This window comes from Brassica napus, chromosome C6, assembly GCF_020379485.1.
Source record: "Brassica napus cultivar Da-Ae chromosome C6, Da-Ae, whole genome shotgun sequence".
Lineage (NCBI taxonomy): Eukaryota > Viridiplantae > Streptophyta > Magnoliopsida > Brassicales > Brassicaceae > Brassica > Brassica napus.
Genome location: NC_063449.1, coordinates 27754323 through 27765407, shown reverse-complemented (window position 1 = coordinate 27765407; position 11085 = coordinate 27754323). Strand labels below are relative to the sequence as shown.

Sequence of the window (11085 nt, the reverse complement as noted above, 5' to 3'; positions counted from 1 at the left end):
TTGCGGATCTAAATGGACAACCATATTAAATCTTTAAATTAAATGAATTTAAATGGGATTCGGAGTTTGCATAGATATGTGTTTTAATTGAAAATATGTGTTTTAATTGAAACATGTTAAAATGAAGTGATTTTGCAATTTTCACATCTCTAATAAAAGTTTGCTACATTTTCTTCGACTTTCAACATAAAATATTTCGTGTGTTTTGAAAGTGTGAGTCCAAATCAAATTTAGCTTAAAACTACTATATGCTTTAATCTAATTGGATCACTAGGATCACAAAGTACAAAATGTTCTCGACAGATAAAACTGCGTTCACGTTACTTTTTTTTTTTTTTTGGCTCAACTTCAACTTTCATTCACCAATTCGTGGTAACGAGATTACAACCTTACAAGATTTTCACCCCACATACAATATCGGGATCTAGTAACACCCAGAAACACTTAGAAGGATCCTATGCTACCCGAATCAATCCGATATTGCATTTTTCACCACTACGAAAACAAGATCATCCCACTATTCGGAATGAACCGTCTCTTAAACCCTAAATTAGACCACACGATACGAAAACAGTGTTAAGCAAACGGACAATGAAACTTAAACTGACTTATAATATAGAGAACAAGCAATTGATCTTCCAATAATCCGAGTTCAGTTCGATATCAATCGCCTCAACACCTAAAAGGCGCATTTCAGCCTCAGTTCATACCCGTACTCTTCCACTGCCTCGATCCTTAGCCAAAAACCGGACAGTTACATCCGGACTGAAAGACAGACCTTGACGCGCGATTAGCATGACCGGTGCCTCGTATCACAGCTTCAGAAGGTGCAAAACTCATACCACCAGGATGACCTCAGACCAATCACCGGTGCAGGGAAGTAGAGCTTCGCCACGCTTCCCGACCAAAACCAGACCTCCGGTTGACTACTCCATCAGCTTGTATATTGGAGCGTGATGTCCCTGAGGACCAGGGTACAATCCTTTATCTACCGCACTGTAAAAATCTTCTCCTTCTGTCTCACCTCCACGCTAGAAAGTAGATCCGAGCTAGAGAAGTTGTCAGACCGGTACACGCGTCGTCGTCATGAAGCTCTCGTCGAAGATCTGAAAAAAGTGAAAACCAAATCTGACAAGTTCTTCCATCCTAAACGCCGACTCATCTCTCCTCAGTCTCACGGTAGCCTCACCGCCTCTCCAAAGGACGCTGAGAATCGTCACCGTCGCGCAAAACCGCGTCTCCGCTAAAGCTCGAACTGGTTCAGAGAAGCAAGTATATCGGCTAGGATTGATTGCGGAGGAGAAGAGCAAAAGGAAAAAAGGAAAGGAGAGGGAGATTCGCCTTCGGCACCACCGCAAGGGCAGGCCGGAGCTAGGGTTTCAGGTTGAAGGAGGCGGCTTCTGAGTTTACGGGAGAGAGAGAACGACATTGAGGAAAACTGTTCTAGGTTTTACTGCGTTCACGTTACTTATGATCCCCACCTTATTATATTTCTATCGCATACAAACTGTCTTTTGTTATTATTCATTTTTTTGTAACTGAATTTATTATTTATTCGGATCAAAGCTTTTTCAATTCACCAAGACATGGTAACATGCATAATCATTAGTCACAAGTTGAACTATACTAAAATTCGATGAGTTTCCTCTCTTTTGTATATATATATATTCCATTGGATGTGAGCTTCCGTATATTATATGCCAGTTGAGGAATAACTATATGATATAATTTTATAAATTAATAAATACATAAATTGATATTTTATATTTTAACTTATTATATATTATAAATTACTTTATTAAAGTTAAACTCTGTGTTTATGATAAATTTGTTGATTAAAATTTGTCTAATGCTCTTTAAAAATATTTTTAATTAATATTTAGAGAAATTTAAAATATTATAATCCTAAAATTATTAACTTATATAAACAATTATTGTGTTTGAATATTAATTTATAGATTTTTATTATATTTGTATAACTTTTTTTTTGATAACTCTGATATTTGGGTAGCCACATTCCCAACTATCCCCCGAAAGGGGTCCAGCGTCCCAACGGAAGGGATGTTAAATCCGTTGTGGCTAAGGCTCGAACCCGGGTGGCGGGCAGTACAACTGTACCTCTTTTACCACCAAGCTACGAGCGCTTGGTTATATTTATGTGAACAAAGAAACTGTAGATCGATAGACATTTATCTTAAAATAAACAAGTGAGTAATACGCACAATATACTAAAAAAATGTGATTTCTGAGAAACAGGAAAAGAATTGTGATTTGAAGGTAATTAAAAATAATTTGGATCAGGGAAATTGCAGACTTGCAGTGTTGTGATGTGTGTATATGTCTGTGAAAACATGTACGAATCGTTACGGAAGATTCTGTATGTGTTTCCCCAATGTTATGGGCTGGAAATGGTTTGATCACATAAAATTAGTTTATTTTATTGTTCTTGATTTACTTCTGATCATTTTAGATGAAAGACCCCGCTAGGTTTTTTCCTTTTTAGCTACTAAAAACATATATTAAAATTGGTCTGGTAGCTACCCTAAGAATATTCAATAACAATAAAAATTAACAGAATAATTAGTTATCCAAAAACCGAAGTTAGCTTCTCTATAACGAAGAGAAAACAGTTTGGTGTCATGAAGCATTAAGCCTATGTTAATTACTTTAACTAATACTCTGCCACATTTGATTTTGTCTTGTCAGATATTTCGATTCTCAATGCTCAATCATTTGGCTCGTTTCAAGATATTATTAAGTTAAATCCAGTTTTGAAAATTGTGCAATTTTATTTCCTTTTTTTAATAAGTATTTGAATTATCATAAAAATGAAGCTGTTTGTAACATTTACAAAGCAAGAGATGCGGTTAAGCCATTTGCTACCAAAAAAAGATAAAAAACAACAAAGAGGCTTTCATGCTAGAAAGATGATCGCTAGCCGACAACTAAGAATATTTCAGCCATAGTCTCATATAGTGCAATTTTATTTCCATTTCTTCATAATACTTGGAAATAACCCCCCTTCATAATATTACATATCAACCCATTATATTTCTACAAGATCGTTTCGTATATACGAATGTGAATATTCACTTGCTTGAGAGTATTTGTTTTACGTAGGATGTTAATCTTTCGGTTTAAAACATAAGTTTCTGTCAGGAGTAGTTAACTAGTAGTTTAAGTCTTGGCATATATCATTTTATTTGTTTTATTTATGTGATGATTAAAAATCACAGACTGGCGTTTTTTTAGCTATGCATTACAAAAGAAAAATTTAAAGGTCTTAAACGATATATACGGACCACGGTATGCAGTTATATATATTATGCGTGGAACGTATAAAACAGTAGATATGTACATGTATATACACTACTATTCCCGATGGAGCACGAAGCTAAATCGCACCCCGCCGGGAGCAGCTGACATTTTTCCTTTTATCAAAAAAATAATATATATGTATGTATATGCACATGTGAAGCAGAATTGGATGGATTAAGAACGAGGGGAGAAGCACATGGAAGCACACTTGCATGAACATGTTTGTATTCACTGCCAAGCCACTTTCAATTTTATACATTAATCAGAAGTTACAAACATCACTATACCCCTACATTATTTCTTTTACTGTAGCATATTTTACTTTTGTTATACCTTATATGTAAACTTTTCGAAACAAAAGAAGGGTTTTATAAGTGGAATCTGAATAAGAGTATACTTGCAAAAATAACAATAACAACTTTCTATATGGTTAAATTACCACAATCTTGACTTATATGTTATTCTTTCTAAACTAGTCATATGATCAGAAAATATCGTATATACTGATCTTTTCCACTAATTTGGTTAGCGAAATATTTCCTAAACAAAAAAGCTTTAAATTCGTGGTCAAATTTGCCTATAAGCCATTCCTCGTGCAGTGTTTTGGTTAGAGTGATATTTCAATTTCTGTAACTTTTCGTTCAATCTTGGTGTTGTTGCTGCCGGGCTTGTAAAAATTCGAAGATTTGTCTTATGTATAAAATTTAGAGAATATTCCTAGAATACTTCGTTAGAAGACAACCACTACTGTTTGGATTGTTTTGAGTAAAGAGTGTACCAAGAGCATCCACGATGGAAACTATTAAGGGAATCTTTAAAGGATGTGGAGCCCACTTTCTTAGAGTTTGTGAAAAAAGAATTCTTAAAATCCATTGATAAGGATTGATCCTTACACTGTTCACGGGTCTCATTGACTACGTGGCGGCCCGTGAATGGTCATCTTTTTTTTTTTTTTTTTTTTTTTAAATCTAAAATATCCAAGATTAATCCGAAATGCCTTTGTGCTAAGGACTCCAATGAGTCTCACCATTGCGGATGGTCTCACGATAAAAAAATGAATTTGATGTGTCATAACAATATTGAAACATTAAGTCAATAGATCGTTTGCGCCACTAACAGTTAGAACAAAGTAACACTTATATGTAAATAAAAAGAAATATTTAAATGAATACATAGTTTTTTTGTTTTGGTTACTTACATATTAGCACAGGATACTGTACAATAAAACCTTATTATATTTGATCTTATAACCAAAAAAAATTATATTTGACCAACTAACCATTTCCTCTCCTCTCTCCTCCTTTATCTTCCTATCTCTCTCTACTCTTTCACTACAAATTTAATATTTTTCTAATATGGTCATTCATCAAATTAACCCATTGCAAAAACAATGCAACCAATTAAGAGGAGAGATTGAACTATAAAGAAGCTTGGACTTGAAAAACTCAGATATATATCGAACCATTCTTACATAATTTTTGTTATATCATTAACAATTTATTTGATATAAATATGTATTTTTAACGTTCCTATATTATAAGTAAAATTATAACCTACATAGTAGCTTCAATCAAATAAATTCTCTTCTGTTTCTAAGAACAAATAATACAAGGATTGGCCTACATGGGGCATTGGTTTGGGGACAAAGCAAATTAGAGAGGGAGAGGCGCCTCACAAGTCACAAAATATTATAGCAAAATAAAAAAGCAAAGCACATGTGCTGACACATGAACATGGTTCCCTTCTTCAATTCTTTTATTTTGCTCTTTCAACAGCTCATCTCTCTCTATCTCCCACTCTTCCACTACTCAGCCTCCCTCCCACTTAATTCATTCTTTCTATTTCCTATGTAATTTACTATAACTCTTTCTCCCTTAAATTATCATTGCACTGCCATAAATCAATACTGCCATAAATCAATACTGATGATTGATTTTCTTTTTATTTTGATTATTAGTAGCAAGAGAGAGCTAATTTTACATATATATTCATGCTTCTCTATATACAAACTAAGTGGTACATGTGAAGGACATAAAGAGAACTGTATTAATTGTATTGGACTATTCTTTCTCATCTGATAAAGTGGCCACTCTTATGCTATCAACTCATTAATGTCGTCCATACACTGTGTTAAAACTATTCTTATTTGTCCTTTAAAATGTGGTCACTCCTTAAACTGGTGTTTACTAGATACGTGATATGGTAGCATTTACTGATAGATATGATTCTACCGAAGTACATAGTGAAAAATGAAATTGCGATAATATTAAAATATATCATACGTAACATAAAACTGATAAAGTGCCGACTTGAAACCATGCTTAAGGCAAAGGGGTGTAAACATATTAGAGCTCCAAGCATGCCTGGTTCTATGTACGTAGGCCATCTTTAACACTAAAACCGTAGTGCACAGTTTCTTAGGAGATATATATCTTTTTATCCGATTAAAAAAAAAAAATTAAAAAGTGAACCAATCGCGGGCCGCCACGTGTCAGTGGGCCCGCGAACAGTGCAAGAAACTAACCAAAATCGATCTTTATTTCATCACTTTTATCACCGGTTTTTACAAAAAAAATAGGACCCACCACTTAAGAAACCCTCTTATCACCCCCGTTAATTATGCTCTTAAGAGCATGTTTATTACTAAAACCCTTAAATGGTGCTTAAGTGGTTCTTAATGAATTTTAAACTATTAAAATTAAGCTAAGCAACTTTGTTAAGAAACACTTAATTATAGTGGTTTATTGGTAGTTGCTTAATTATGGTAAAAAAAAATATTAAATTTATTTATAAACATAATTTTTTTTAAAGATAAAATTTATTTATTAAATAAAACAAAGTCAAACATAACATTTTAAACATAGATTTTAAAATAAAAACATTAAAACAAAGAATATTAAAATATAAAAACATTAAAACATTAAAACAAAGAGTACTAAAATAAACGATAATAATTTGAATGCGGCATCCAAGTTCAGTTGTTGTCTTGATCACGTCCAAATTTACGCCATATATGCTCAACCAAATCACCTTTCAGTTGTTGATGCGCTTGTCTATCACGAATTCTTGTTCGAACACCCATCTGATTGGCGATATTTGTAGGGATATCTGTAGAATATGTGAAATTGACATATGAACTTCCGCTGCCTTCTCCTTGTTGGAAATCCTAAACATCGTATTCAGTGCATTCATCCCGTTCGTTTTCTACTATCATATTATGGAGTATGATACATGCTCTCATAATCTTCCCAATCTTGACTTTATCCCAACAAAGTGCTGGATTTTTAACAATGGCAAATCGAGCTTGCAAGACTCCGAAAGCACGCTCGACATCTTTTCGTGCAGCTTCTTGACATTGATCAAATAAAACTGCTTTCAGCCCTTGTGGAGTTGGAATAGATTGGATGAAAGTTGCCCATTTCGGATAAATACCATCGGTGAGATAGTAAGCCAAATCATACTCTCTTCCGTTGACCGAGAAATTCACTTGCGGAGCTTGACCATTTATTATGTCATCAAAAACAGGTGAGCGATCAAGAACATTGATATCATTTAAGGTACTTGGAGGTCCAAAAATCGCATGTCATATCCATAGATCATATGAAGCAACCACCTCTAAAACGAATGTGGGTTTTCCCGAACCACGAGAATATTACCTTTTCCAAGCGGTGGGACAATTCTTTCACTCCCAATGCATACAATCGATGCTTCCTATCATTCTGGGAAATCCCCGAAACTCTCCAATATGAACTGTTACACTCAAATATTGGTGACTAAAGCGGGTGCTTCGTTAACTGTTACACTCAAAAAATTTGATGTCCTAAGACTTATATACAAATTTTGGTGACTAAAGCGGGTGCTTCGTTAACTTCACCTCAAAACAACCTCGGCTCTAAGTTCGTTTACTGTATGTAAAGACTTTGCATGGACCACTTGATCATTTTGGTTCTCGTCCAGATCTTACATATCTAAAGAGAGCAAATGTGAGCATCAGTTAGCATTTGGCCAAGTGTCCAGCTCCAAGGACGGCCAGCAATCAAAAGTTCAAGACAGAGGAAAGAGGAGAGAAAAGCGGGAGCATGTGGAAGTAAGACCATAATTAATTAAAAATATTTTAAGGAGGTTTTTAGGTTTTTTTGTAATTAAAAAAAAAAAAAATGATAATTATGTTAAGCAACGGGTCTTATTTAGAGAAGGAAGAGTCGGGTCTTGATGGACACGTGTTACAGTTAGAGAGAGTTTGGTTTTATTTATTTTTTTGCGATGGAGACGCTTCCAATTTCCGCAGAGAGCTTCAAGGTACGGTTCATCGGAGCTGGAAAGATGGCAGAGAGTATAGCCAGAGGCGTCGTTGCCTCCGGGATGCTTCCTCCGAATCGTAACTCCACTGCAGTTCACTCGAATCTGAATCGCCGTCAAGTCTTCGAGTTCTTTGGCGTCAATGTCTTCTCCAGTAGCGAAGAAATAAGTGGTTCTTCTTCTCTTTACCTCTCCTTAGAGTAATCTTAGATAGAGAGGGAGCTAGAGATTTCTCATTGGAGTAAACCATGAACTTGACGGATGTTGAAAAAATTTGGCAGGTTGTTAAAGAAAGCGATGTTGTGATCTTCTCTGTGAAACCTCAAGTTGGTATGCTTTCTACCTCTCAGTTTTTTCTCTATATTGAATCACAATCGAAAAGAAAATAAAAACAATTTGAGATCTATAATCCATTGACCATTGATCTGCAGAATTTACTTAAAGATATACCTTTTTACTGAAAGATCTCCTTTTTATCTTTGATATACCATGGATTTGATCCTTTTTCATCCATGGTATATAAGTGTTTTACTATCTATATATTATATATTCTATCATATTAGGTATGTTTTCAGGTTCAGCAGTATCTTGGAGTAAAGTGATGATTATGGAGCATTTAGGAGCTTAAAAGAGATTTCATCCGAGCTGACCATTAGAGGTCGATACGAAGAAGAAGCAATCGTTCGATGCACATCTAGTGCAGTCGATCGATACAGAAGAGAAGCCTCGACGATTGAAAATTATGATCGATCGATGTACATCCTGTACCATCGATCGATGTCGAGACGCGAGATGCGCGACTTGGTTCCAGCCGACTTTAAACCCAAGGCTTCACCAAATTACAAGATTACCCCTGACGAACTTTTAACCTAATAGTTATATACTTGCCTAAGTGTTAGGAGGCAAAGAGCGGGAGCCACCATTGTATTCTTACTTTCAGCGAGAGAGAGAGAGAGAGAGAGAGAGAGAGAGAGAGAGAGAGAGAGAGAGAGAGTTTTATGAGAGAAAATCATAGAGAGATTTGTGATTGGAACTCCATCGATTCATCTATTATATTCTATGCAGTTCTTATCTATATTTTGTGTCATGAATTGCTTAGCTATGTCTGAGTAGTTTACTTGTTAGATTCAGGGTTCAAATAGGTTAGAGGGATTAGCCCCAACTATAGATTGGCTGAGTTGTGATATTCATTGATTGATTGTTCTTAATGCTTGTTTTAGCCTTGCTAACTAGAACATGAACCTAGGAATTTGCATGTGTCAAGCATCCTTGATCATCATGTCCTGAATCTAATCTGTCATGCTAGGACTGCTAGAGAGAGCTAACCGCTGATCTAGGAGATTAGTGAGCATTATCAACCCGTGCCTAGGGCTTAGCTAGAAGCTATCGATCGATATTGTCTTTTGACAATCGATCGATATTGCGAAAGGTGTATCGATCGATATCCATATAGGATCATCGATCGACACTTTCTTGTGATTAAAAGACGACAGTTGAGATCCAAGATCTAGTTAGTTAACCAGTGAAACATTTCCATCACTGATCACTGTGATTAAGGAGTTGAGCTCTAATATATCATGCATGCAACTGTTAGGCATCTATAGGATTATAATCTCTAATACCTGAATAGAAACCCTGCATCTAATATCTTCCAATAAAGTTACACCCCCAATCATCTTGTTAGTCGAGCAAGAGACTTGCTCAATTAGGATTGCTATTTACTTTTCAACCATAAAACAACAAACACCTAAAATTAATAATCTGACTAGATTTAATAGGTTTCCTAGCTCCTTGTGGATTCGATCCCTAAGTACTGCAACTGAACCTCTTATCTGAGAGAGTAATTCACTCCTTAGGGTAATTTGAGTGGTATCAAATTTGGCGCCGTTGCCAGGGAGCTTTGATTGCCATTAGATTTAGTGTTATTGATTCTTATTCTTTTCTCTACCCCCATTCTGACACAAAAAAATTTTCTTGTCTTTTCAGGTGCATGCCCAGTAGTACCAGAAGCAACAAAGACAAACACCTGCTATTCTCAGAAGATCCTGCTCACTTGGAACACACGATCCGCAAAGACCAACGTTCCACATCGCTCGACGCAGCAGCTTTCACGTCGACTGATTCTCACACGCAACCGTCGACCGACACCCGACCTTCATTGTCGACCGATCTACATCGTTCGACATCGATCGATACTACACCGCGTACATCGATTGATCATCAGTCACGAAACATGGTTGCGATTGTTATTCTCAGACAGGACGAGAATGGAAACCTGTATGACCAGGATGGTCATCTGCGTAATGCAACAGGTCAGAAACTAGACGCTCAGGGGAATGTAATCCCTGATACTGATGCTACAAGAGCTGCTCAACCGGTAGAAGAGGCTGTTCGACCAAGGGCACTGGCTGACTACAATCGTCCAGATGAGTACTACGCCAACAGATCAGCTATTCGACTTCCAGAGATTCAGAAGAAGAATTTCGAGCTGAAGCCTCAGTACCACACACTCGTGTCGCAGATACCCTACTCTGGGTTACCGCACGAGCATCTTATGGACCATCTGGAGAGGTTCGAGGATCTTATCGCTGCTATTCGTATGGATGGAGTCCCCGAGGACTACCTATTGTGCAAGCTCTTCAAGTATTCTCTGACTGGAGAAGCGATGCACTGGCTTAAGCAGCTACCCACAGGATCTCTAACATCCTGGGCCGACATCAAGAATGCTTTCTTGCGAAACTTCTTCGATGAGGCACGCGCTGAAGACTTGAGGAGCAAAATCGCTACATTCGCGCAGGAGACTGGAGAGTCTTTCAAAGATGCGTGGATCAGATTCAAGTTCTTCCAGCGAGACTGTCCACACCACGGATTCAACGAAGTGCAACTACTGAGCACTTTCTTCAGAGGTATCGCCTTGAGGTATCAGATGGCTCTTGATACAGCTAGCGAGGAAAACTTCAACACCAGGAATCCGGTGGAGGCTGTGAGACTGATAGAAAAACTAGCAAGCAGCAGCAGCACCAAGAACACTGACTTTGAGTGGAAGAAGTCTGTTGCATCCCTAGGGAAGGAGCAGATGGACGAAGTTAGAGAAAAGTTAGATGTGGTTCATGAGATTCTTAGGAAGCAGGCCTGCTCAGCTGAAGGAGAAGTAGCTGTAAACGTGGAAGGAGAAAAGGATGTGAACTACATTGGAGGTACTGGATTTCAGAGGTCTGGAAACCAGGGTGGAAACGGAAACTTCTTTGGCAATGGTCAGAGGAGTAACCAGAGTTCACAGTTCCAGAAACCTTTCAGCAACAACAGCAGAGGCTATGGAAACTCATTCTACCAGAATCCACCACCACAGACACAGGAAAGCAAGATTGAAGCGATGCTTGACAGAGTTCTGGAAGGACAGCAACAACTCACTGTGGATTTCAATGGGAAGATAGATTCCGCCTACAACAGTCTGAACACAAGAATTGA

At 37.0% G+C, this 11085-nt stretch overlaps 1 non-coding gene across 1 annotated transcript; it reads right to left on the bottom strand.

The window, feature by feature from the left end:
• Positions 1–10380: 10380 nt before the first annotated feature.
• On the bottom strand, positions 10381–10488 carry LOC125589462. Its single transcript, XR_007325649.1, has one exon. It is a non-coding gene; the product is annotated as a small nucleolar RNA R71 (small nucleolar RNA).
• Positions 10489–11085: the final 597 nt, after the last annotated feature.